Source organism: Homalodisca vitripennis, chromosome 4 (genome assembly GCF_021130785.1).
Source record: "Homalodisca vitripennis isolate AUS2020 chromosome 4, UT_GWSS_2.1, whole genome shotgun sequence".
NCBI lineage: Eukaryota > Metazoa > Arthropoda > Insecta > Hemiptera > Cicadellidae > Homalodisca > Homalodisca vitripennis.
This window is the reverse complement of record NC_060210.1, coordinates 103334746-103347178: the sequence shown is the minus strand read 5'-3', so window position 1 is coordinate 103347178 and position 12433 is coordinate 103334746.

The window sequence follows — 12433 nt, the reverse complement described above, 5'->3', positions numbered from 1 at the left end:
GACAGAATAAACTCTTTTTCTGCTGAGAAGTACAATCACGTTATTGTGGACTGGTTCGACCTACTACCTTCAGTACTTTCGCCTGAACACCGTCGAGACGACGGTGCACTCCTGGCGGAGCAAAAGTCATATATTGAAGCCTTTGAAACCTACTCCACGGATGTCAAAGGACACTTTCATCTGGCGAAATATCTCTAAACATTTCAAAAGTTACATAGCGGAACTTGAAATTAAAATATTCGTTTATGGCAACTATTGTGCCATAAGTTCCGGAATGTGTTAAGAATGTATTGAAAATACGCACATCTAGGGAAATTTACGGGTGAATAATCGGAGAATTTAGAAATGTGTAAATAAAAAACAGTATTGAAAATTACTTTACTTAATTTCTCTATTTGCGCTTAAAGATAAAAGTTTAGGAACCACGAGCTATAACCTGTTGTTTCTTGAAATCGATAAGGATATTTCCCCAAAGAAATTAATTTATTGTCGGCCGTACTAGTTTTGAGGAATTCGAACGAGAGGTATGAAAAGGGTTAAAATATTAAATTGTATTTTTGGCATACCGTCCTTGGATTTAAAAATTAATAATCAACTAGTATCATACACTAAATAATTAATTACTATTGAATTAATTAAGAACATACTAAACAACTCTACAAACAATTACTAAGCAGTTTCATCACTAATGTTTTGTAATAATTACGATGGTATAACATCGTATCAAATATCATGGTAGTTGTTCGTACTTAACTTTCGCTAATAGGAATAACAACGAGAAAAGTAAGTTACAATAATAGAGGATTGTTTCTGTTACTTAGGCGGAATATCAATCACCTGTTAACGCCCGGGGTGACGGTTTATATTCATGGCAAATTCTAGGGATATTGGATTTCAGTCAGTGCGAACCTAATGGCTTTACCTCGCTACAAGTCAGACATAAGCGGTTTGTGTTACTTAGACGTTGTGGTTTATTATTTAGTTTTCTTGTCTCCTGTTTCACAAATTCTAATATTTTTTGTAATTTATAATAAATTATTCACCCTAACATGATATAAATTTTTGATGAAAGAAGATAAATTTTTTATAATGAATTAATTATAAATATTTGGTTATCTTTACAAATTAAAACTAATGTTTAAGCAAACAGCATTAGAAGTGAAGACTATTTTAGAAAATTCAGGAAATTGTAACTGTCAATAATGCAAAATATCCAATGATACGGTCACTATACTTAAGAGGAAACATCAAAATGAGCCCATAAATAAAACATATTCGTAAAGTTTTTAAGCTTATAATCTCCTCTGAACTTGTAAAACAATTCAGGCGCGTTCCATGAATTTAAAAACGAAGTTGTAGATTTGCCTAATATCTTTTTAACCTCGGACTGCATTTTTTTGAGCCGTTTCCATCAATTGCAGCGAGAGAGAGAGAGAGAGAGAGAGAGAGAGAGAGAGAGAGAGAGAGAGAGAGAGAGAGAGAGAGAGAGAGAGAGAGAGAGAGAGGAGAGAGAGAGAGAGAGAGAGAGAGAGAGAGAGAGGAGAGAGAGAGAGAGAGAGAGAGAGAGAGAGAGAGAGAGAGAGAGAGAGAGAGAGAAGAGAGAGAGAGAGAGAGAGAGAGAGAGAGAGAGAGAGAATCCAACGACAACGACTCTGTAGCGTTTTTAAAGCTACTTTAGTTTATTTTCATTCAAACTTAAATTTAATTTAAATTTTGGGAAAGAAATAATATTGTGATTTTATTTTAAATTTAATTGTGAGAAGTTTGGATCAAACGAATATGTAATCCTTTGCCAAGTTTGTACTGGTAGTTTTACATTTTTTGGATTTTTCTCCTAGTTTAATACAGCTGGACCAATGAGAGAACACCGCGGATGTCCATCCGAATTCGTTGGAAGGGGAAGTATGTAAGCGCCAGCTCATAATTTTCGCCCTTCTTATGGTAGTTCTCGTGAATGAAGTTGATTACAGTGCGCCGTATTTCTAAATATTTTTCCGCGAGGGATTTTGAGGTAGGCACCAAATTTATTGTACGTTATATTGAAATAGTCTTCCAGATCTGATATAAAATTAATTTTTTTGTCTTTTTTATAGGAAAAAATTAAATTCATTGAAACTACAGAGCAATCTGCATAATTAATTCTCGATGAACAATATAGCATAATATAATCATACAAGTTACATTTGGTTCAAACTTGCAAGAAGAGTGAATTAAAATTGAACTTTGTCAATAACTTTAATTGAAGTTTGGAAATTTAGTAATTTATTAATATTTAATTGGAACTGTTTTATTGTGAATTGTTAATTGATAATTAATTGAACTTTAATAATTGTTTGAGAGAGTTGTAATCTGAATTGCAGAGACTTAAATGTTAAGGTTCAGCTAGTGGAAAGAGAAGTTTAAATTTTTATTTTTGAATTTTGAGTTAACTTAGAAGTGAAAATTATTATTTTAGTTATTTCCAGTGTTGCTTGATTTTTATTTGAAAACTTTATTATTTTATTTAAGAAGAGAGCTCTGATTTTTAGTTTGATATATTTGATTAATATTTTGATTTCTTGCCAAAGGACATTTTAAAATTACTAAACGTTTTGTCAATTCGTTGTGGAAAATAGAGTGATGAAAATTCTGAAACTTTGAACTTATTAATTTGCCAGTGTAAAATAAATCCATTATTTTATTTAGAACTGTGATTTTTATTTTAGACAAACCAGAGAATATTTAATAGTTAACAATTTAATGATAAATTGTACTGAATATTCATTCGGAGCTTACTAATCAAAAAATATTTTATATTGTCTTGGATGTCTCATTGATAATTTAAATATTAATATTCTGGAATATTAATATCTACAATCCAAGTCGTTATAGACTCATATGATTTCATATCTTTTGGGGTTTGTTAGAAATTTGATGAACTCAAAATATTTTATCGTGGGGGTTTATATTCCTAAATGTTCAATGTGTGTTTTATGCTTACCATTGAAAAAATGTACTGTTTTAATTATTACTAAACATGTCGAATTGTACGTCGATACATGCGGTAATACAAAATTGGAAGGCCAAATGTATAAAGTTCTGGTATCTTACAGTATGTACTCCTGATAATTACAATTTTCCTCTAAACCCTTGTTTTGGTCAATTCTATTAATCTAAATACGCTTTAATCTAGCACATATAAGTTCAATTCAGTAATAGGAATAAAAATTAAATATCACATGTTGCACAGTTCAAATGTATAACGATAATTAATCACATTACGCCCCAGTACTGACATACTATATATCGCCCGCGGCAACAGTAGACCGTGACATCATCGTTACTGGGGAAGTGGCAGATCTAATGACGTTACGGGGAAGAAAGTCAGACAGCCTCTCCGTCAAGTTGAACTAATAATCTTAAACTCCCTCATTTTCTTTCTTTATTACTTCTTCATAACATCGTTATAACTATTTACTACCTCTAGGATTTTAAGATTCTAATTTTAATTATTTCTTCTTAAGTGTAAGTATTGCTTATTTCTTTTCTAAGCCCATTAATTTTGTGATTACATAGAAAGAATAATTGTTCTCACAGTGAAATATTTGACTCATCATCTCAGAATTAAACTAATATTTTCTAAGCACAACTTAGTATCTATAATTGTAACTGGTTACGGGGCCAATGTATAATTTAGAATCAGACTTTTTATTAGTCCTTATTTTATTTTTTTAGTCAGCATACTATTGATATTTATATCTGTCGAAGATGACAGTCAACCAAAAGTGACTGGCTGCTCCGTGGGTGTGTAACCGCTGAGTGATCTTGTTATAGCAAATAGCTCGCCTACCCGTCTGTTCTTACTAACTAGTTCGACAGGAATCGCTAAGCCCTTCAGCCCTAGATTAAGTGGGAGGGAGCGCGTCTTATTCGTAAATTTGCCTGGTAAAATAAGACCTCCTTTAGCTCACATAAATCACGAGTTTGTAAATAATCTAGTCTGAACTCTTAAACTTGAATAAAATACAAATGTTATTGAGGGTACTTCAAATGGAATTGTCCATTTTTAAATTTTTTTCCTATCAACATTGCAAAGTATATTATGATTAAACATGCATACACCTACATCTGAATAAGGGTCTCTCTCTCTTTTGTACACGGACGAATAGACACAGTGTTTCGAACTCTTGACCTTGTCATCGTGAATTTTACAACATAACCCCAATGTAACCTATCCTGGGCAGAACTAACTCATCCTAGCTACCACTTTTTATATGTTAAAACATAGACACAGTGTTTCGTACTCGAGCTTCTGAACATAATTGTTATAACATAATTGCAATGAGAATAAGTAGTTCAGCCCTGGGCAGAAGTAACCCATCCTTGGTACTACTTCTTATATGGTAAACAAGTTCACTTCTGAAACTTTTAGTGTTTTGGTATTCTACCAAGGTTACATCTTCCAAGAAAACAAACACAACAAAGCTTTACTGAAGTATTGTTAGTAGGTCAACAAACTCCATGAGACAAGATGTCTTGTTTGCTGATAGTGGAAAAGAAGAAGAAGAAGAAGAAGAAGAAGAAGAAGAATGATTTTATTTCTTGAGAACACATTTTTACAACAAATACAAAATACAGCACTGATCAAGAATTAGTTACATTTGAGTATTTAACTACACACTAATAACAATGTATACTTATAAACTACTAATACGTATTTTTTAAAAAACACTGCAATTTTTCTCAAGAAAATATAGGGCCTCTAAGGCAGAGCCTGATTAGAGGTTCCTTCTGCTCACATTAAACATTGAAAATTGAGCGTTCAGAAAGCAATAGTTTACAATGTTGTCGGTTTTTCAAAAAAGCCTCTAATTACTAAAGATATGGCAATAATATGTGTTCTTTACTTAAACTAACTTTAGCTTGAACAAACTGTTGCATTTGTGTGTAAGAAAAACTTTGAGCTAAATTGGTTTTATTAAATAGCCAACCTTATCCCTAATAGCCTTAGTTCTCCTGATCAATATTTAACTTTGAAAGTTAACACAATGACACTCAGAATAGAGCAACAAACTTTTCTGCTGTTGATCGTAGATAGAATGATACACGGAATGTTATGAAGAAATCCTTTATTGTCCATCTTAGAAAGCTTTGATAAATATTTTTTACACAATTTACCGCTAATCATTAATATATACTAAAGTCCTTGTTCCCAGTCTGTATATTGTTTGTTTAAATGCAAAACAAATAAACGATGATTTGAAGCAAGGTTTTAATTTCTACAAGATTAAATAAATTTGTGTGTGTGCGAGCGCGGCGTGTGTGTGTGTCAATTGTAAACGACTTTTGAAAAGAATTTAATACTGTGAGAAAGCTATAAATGTTAACCTTTAAGCTCTAGACGTAGGTATTAACGTTTAGTTATGCCAAATGACCGAATACTATTATTGTTTCAAATCATTAAATGTCAATAATAAACTCTGACTTAGATAGTAGTCGCCTGATAAAATTGTTGTAACCAAGTAACAAAGAATGAAAACTAGAGAGTTTAAGATTATTAGTTCAACTTGACGGGAGACTGTCTTACTTAGATCATTAGATCTGCCACGTCCCCGGTAACGACTATGTCACTGTCTTCTGTTGCCGCAGAATGAAATGTGCCAGTAATGCGCGTTTTGTGATTAACTACTCTTCTAAATGTTAAGTACTGTTTTATATTTATTCTTTCTGTTTAGATTATCCATACATTTGACCTCAACATGGGATTTGAATAGATTTTAATCGATTGAATAGATTTGTAATACATCAATATCACAATAATATACTCGACATCTCAATTATACGGTATATTATTTGTAATTTTATACTTCACGAGTTACCTACAATTTTGCCGGCTTTGCACGTGTACTCGTATTATTCTTCTGGTTCGAGTGATTTATATTTCCAAAGCCAATTTTTAGTTTGTCTTGTTGCCACGAACAAGCAAATCTGTCACAACGTGCATGGCCATTTTAGTTTATATAGTATTGTTGTGATATAGTTTTGATCAAGAAAATGATATACGTACACAAGTTTGAAAAGCCTAATTCTATCAATAAACGACTAAGAAGTATTTGAGTTACTAAAATGTACAGATAAAAGCATATTTGTAGTGAAAGGTTTAATTTTATTATTTGGAAATTTATCGCTATGTGCTCAACTGCGATTTCGGAAAAGATTAAAATAAAAAGTGTTGTTATTATTAATATTCTTTATGATTTCACACTATAAATGCAACAAAATTAAAATAGTGGTTAAATTATATACACATGTAGTTTGGATGTCATAAAGCAATGTTATGCACTATAGAACATTTAATTACATTAACAGGTTTTTTTTTCATTTAATAATATTTATTTGCTGTAGTGCAGATTTAGAACCAAGAAGGGATTTTTCTCAATTTCTCAGACCAGAGAGGCATAGCATGGAGGGGTTTTCGAAATATGAATAGGCCCTTAATTTTAAATATATGAATACAGGCCCTTAGTTATATGAATATGTTAACCAAAGGCCACTAAGAATCTCCATCTAATATTTCAGTTCAATCAGTGGAATAGTTACGCAAGAAAGCTTAATAAACTAGCAAACTCTTTCGTATTTGTACTGTAGTATTAGTTAGCATAATGTAGATACAAAAGTTATAGTGTCCTTGCAACTCATGACTTATAATTTGAACTAGAGGACATAATTGACCGACTGCTTTACGATACAGCCTTGAGTCGATACGCTGAATTGTTTCCTTTTTTGAAGTCTCTCACCTAATGGCAGACAAATAATTTTTCTGTATTATTACTATCTATGCAAGGGAAGTAAAGGTCTTTATTTTAATTCTTAGGTTTACAACTAAACCAGGAAAACAGTTGGTTAAATCAGCAGTTTTTTGGCTACATTGATTTATAAACATTGTCAGTAAAAAATACCTTACAAGGATAGTTAATAAGAGTGTAGTAAATACTTCAGAGTAAAGTTATGGATGCTTTTAGTAAAATATTCGTACAAAATTGGTTATTTTAGTTTTATTTAAATCAATAACGTAATTACATAAAGTAAATATGGATATGGAATATATTTAATCAAGAGGTGAATCCGTGAACTCAATTTCTAAGTAGGTACTACAATTAATTATAATAAACGTACCAATATGTTAATTTTTTTTTAAATACCGCCAAAAATAAATATTATTATATATTTAACATACATACAATAAATTGAAGGTCACCTCAAAGTATTTTTTGTATATTTTATATAATTGGGTTTTTGAAGGGTATTACAAAGTATTTAAGTAAGTATCTATCACACTAAAAACTCGAATACAATTAAAGCAATCAATAATGTAATGTCAATTATTATTGGTTTTTCAACAAATAATTAATTTAAATATTAATAGGTTTGTATATTTCAAAAAATGCTACGGTACAACAAAACTTTGTTTTTTTATAAATGAGAAGAAGAGACGCGTTGGTTGATTGGTTTCAAAATAAAGTAGACGATCGCTCATCGCTCAGAAAGTTGGGCAGTTTGGCGCGTCGCATCGTGGCCAGTCGATGACATAAAACTTGAACAGTTGGAGAATGTAGGCAGGTCATTCACCTTTCACCATTATTTTATGGAGATTACTGGATTCAAAACATGATAATTTTATTTTATAAAGGGAGAGTTGTTAAAAATTAAATTAAATTATGGAATGAATTATTCTCAATCCAATCAAGCTAGGAAAGCGAGAAGCAAATATTTTGTTTTTGTTTTCGTTTATATGGATATTAGGAAATAGAGGGATTTCGAGAGAGAAATAGGCCTTTATTCGAATTATCGGTGAAGGTCAAAATCGAGAGGAGTTATAAATAGCAAATTAAAAACGAAACGAAAAATGGAGACCTTTCATGTCAATTCTTTCGCCGACTCTGATATTGCAACTATTTACGTATCTGATAGTTAATTTTTAATATTAAAAACATTACTTGTCAAAAAGTATTATTTTTAACTGTTACAATTTGTTCTACACTCCAAATTATATCCCATAGATTGTAAGTTTGCCGATTCCTTACTGTTGCCTACTACATTCCACTTTACTTTCAATGATATTCATGAATGTGAATGACATAAGTAGACGAGAAATTAATCTAAACTCCGCGATCAGGGACCACTACCCTCCTTCGAGCAACATCAAAGATGACTTTATTTTTATTGGCATAGCTTTGATCATGCAAGACAGTGCCATTACTGAAACTAAGATTTTATATTCTTACATATCTTTTCTTTAGGTCATTTATTTGCCTGTCTAGCGGCTAAAGTCCTCGCCTCTTTTACAGACCGTTTCATGATCAAAATAAACCATTTTTTATGTACTCTAATATATATTTCTCAACCAATGTCTGCAAAAAAATGATTGTTCAATAATGAATTAACATGACCGCTACAAATGAATGGCAACATTAAGAGGATTTAATATCGTTACTTCTCAAGACATTGGAACGAAAACTCGAAAACTGAAAATCTAATTCTGAATTCCGTGAATGGTGAGAACATTTTGGGCTGTTCCTTAGGTCTCTAGAGGATTTAATAAACCTTTAAAAAATTATCAAAGTTTGTAGCAAGACTGATATTTATGTAAAAATAGATTTTGAAGTCAACATTTTTGTTTAAATTTAGGGTAAATATTAAAGTTATCAAGTGGACTAAAAACGTGCCGACTAAGAAAAAGACAGGACACTCGAAAAACTAAGCTCTTGACAGATAAAGTTTTCTCTCCAGAATTCAATTTTCTCCGCCTTTAAACTCTGATCAGGAGAAAATTGTCATAGACAGCAAAACTCAATGTGCACATAAGTATTATCTACAGCCCTCATCAAATGGACAGTTTGCACTGTATTGTATATTATGACCTTATAAGATACAATAATAAAATGCACTGGTCACCTAATTAAACTTGTAACTTCTCAACATAATTCAAATATTTTCAAAATTTGCCATAGTCTTGGAGCTGTATTTGGTTTGCTTTTATTTCGGACTCTATGAACCAAATTGACCCTTTAACCGGTAAATGTGTATTTATTATTAAACATTTTGCATTGTAACGATAATAATTTTTATTGATTTTTTGATGATAGTTATATATTTTAAAACACTAAAATACAAAATTTAGAGTCGTATGTAGTGAAATTGCCTTGAAATGTATCCAATGTTTGATCGCAGTCATGAGAAATGTTTGTGTCAAAATGCTTTTTAGAGTTTCTTATTACGTTTATGACTTCTTTAATATTCGAGCGATGAAGTTCAAAAAGTGAAATTTTTTCAGAATTATCATAAAAATATCGGGAAAAACTAAACAGCACATGGATGCGAACAGATTTCTAAGTAAAAACTAGTTGTTCCTTATGAAGGTAAAATAAAGGTAGCCGTCATAATAGACAGGTCGTAGAAGCGTTCACTTAGTATAATTGACATTCCTTCTGCGTTGTTTAAACATTGAATACTGATATTGCAGGAAAAGATGTTATTAACAGAAATTATTATTCTTAGAAAGAGTATATAGATATTTTTAAATACCTAATGCATGCGATATTATTAAAATGTGTACAGTGCTACATACATGTATATAGCAATATATAATTGTTTTATACGCTTAAAATATGTAATTATACTTGTATCTCGTGTATGGGATGTATTCTATGATTAATTTTGTTCCTTAAACCACCAGGATTTCGTTCAGACCACGTTGTTGTTTTAATATTGGAAGTTGGGTTTGCGGATTAACCCGCGAATGTGTTTCTAGGAGAAATAAATGCGCCAATATATTTTAGTATAGTACAGTCATCGTAATGGTGTGAAAAATATTTTGCCTTTCTATTCGTTATACCACGGTTTTCTGAATAGAGCACTTAAAGTAACACTGACGCATAATGAAGGTCAAACGTCATAGCAGAAATACAAATAGAACGAAGCTTGACAAGTAACGAGGCATTATAAATACGGGATGAAAATAGTGTATATCACTGAAAACAAGGATTTCAACCAACAAAAGTAATCGTACGACAATATTCGCCATTTTCACAGGAGTCCTGATGTCAGAAGCAGACCCTTTCCAGCTGTCCTGCAGTATCTGCATGAACTCACTTAGCAATTGGCTTGTTGTATTTTACATGGAAAACATGACGATCTCTAAATCTTGTTTTTAAATAATGAACATTGAGTCGTTTATTTATAAATGAAATATAAACTACTAGAATTACTTGCAAACCTTGCCGACTTTGCAATCCATTTTCATTAATTTGCCTTTTATAGATTTTAAAACCAACCAACAGTTAATTTGTTACTAGTAATATAGAGTAATATTAAATCCTCATAATTTGCAGTTTTAAATTATATTTTCTGAAAGCTTAGGGTTTTAAGCAGTTTCTATGACATTTGCTAGTTTCTAACTTTTTATAACGAATTGAGATTGTCAGCATTTAATTTAATCTTTCAAAAAATGAGAACTTCCCAGTTTAAGTAGATTTAATTAATATTTCTGCGGATTCAGACGAATTAAAAGTTATCCATAATACAATGTAGTATATATATATATATATATATGTACAATGTAGAATATAATAGTAGCAATACATTTTCAGAAATACTTCGAAAATTCACAGTAATTTTAAAATTTTTTAGAAATTTTAATGCTTTTGTTAAAAAAACTAATATAATTTTTCTCTGCGTGTGTGTGTGTGTGTGTGTGTGTGTGTGTGTGTGTGTGTGTGTGTGTAAGTAACTAAAACCTTTAATTCAGTACTTTATTCACATTTATGTCGTATTATCATCCACAAAACATTCAATACTAGATCAAGGCAACCCTGTATATAGTTTCTACTATGATTGGTTTTTAATTCATCGTATAAATAATCGTTCAGACTACATTTAACGGCTGGACTGAACTGAACTCTCAAAGAGGCCTTATCTGATAATTGGCAATTACTAGGTTCTGACACTCCAAACGCTACCCTGCGATTGATACTTCCACCAACAATCGTTTAATTAATTATAGGTGCATTTCCGTGTATCGACCACCACAGCCAGTTTATTACTCGAACCGTTCGAAAATACTCGTAACTATCCAAACTGTTACTTCGATGTCACATTTTTAGATTCTACACATAATGCAACTCTTAGGTATAATAAATGTGCAAGGAGTTATATACGCACGATGTTATTTTTATTCATTCAAAATGACCAAAAGTATTTTTATTACATGCATATCAAAAGGACATGCAAAACCTTCCCATGTAGGTTTGTATAAGTAATATGTATAAGATTACATGCTTTTTAGTTTCTTTCGTTTCAATTTCGTTTGAAGAAGATGGTATTACTAAGATAAGATGGCTGTTGGTAAGTTTTGTGCATTTTATTTTACTATGAATAAGTGTTTAATGAGTGTCTCAGTGATAAACATGTATAAACAGTGACTAACATTAAATGAGAAAGTCTAATCATCAAAATGTAATAACATATCCTTCTTTGTGTTGGAAATCTTTATGAAAACATTTATGTTGTGTTTATTTTCGTTTTTCGAATGCGTGAATTGAAAACAAACTGCTACCAGAAAAGTTTACTTTGGCCTGATCGTTATTAATTTATGTGTACAGACAAATATATTGTTTACCATGATTCTTTTTGAGTTCTTAGCGCTTGTATCAATTTAACAAGTAATAAGAAAAATTTTTTGATGAGAAAAAGGTTAGTAATTTGAGTTCACATACTCGATATAAAGACATAACGGTATTGATATTTCGTTATGGTGAGAACATCAGTTGAAGAGTTATAGGCATTGACTTGGTGGAGCAGTTGAACTGGGCTAGCGTACAATAGAGCCAATAACAAAGACGAGAAGTTCAGGTTGAAGTGGACATCGATGGATTATTGGCTCCAATATTACATCGGCATTTACTTTCTCAAATTGTGTAAACCAGTTTCCTTATTATATAGCTTTGTAATTTTGGTTATATACTCGTAAAAGAAATTAATTTGGATTAGATGTCCTGCCAGTTTTTGCACGCTTATTTTTTATGTATGACGATGCAGATTTTTCTCTCATGTGTTGAAAGTTAGCAAAGCCTATCACTCAAGGAGTTGGAAAACCTAATTTCAGTATGTCTGTCTGTCCGCACGATATCTCAAGAAGGAACCGATTATAGACTTGACCTTTGACATGAAGTTTAATTAGTATGCAACACCGAACTTGATGATGGTGCTTCTAGCATCATTTTAATATGTGACATAGTAACATACGTAGTTTAATTGAATTATTTATATATTATATAATCTGTACACAAGGTGCTGTATCTTGTTAATGTCCCATATTTTAACAGATCAATCGTAAATAGAAAAAGCCGACTATTATATATATATATATATATATATATATATATATATATATATA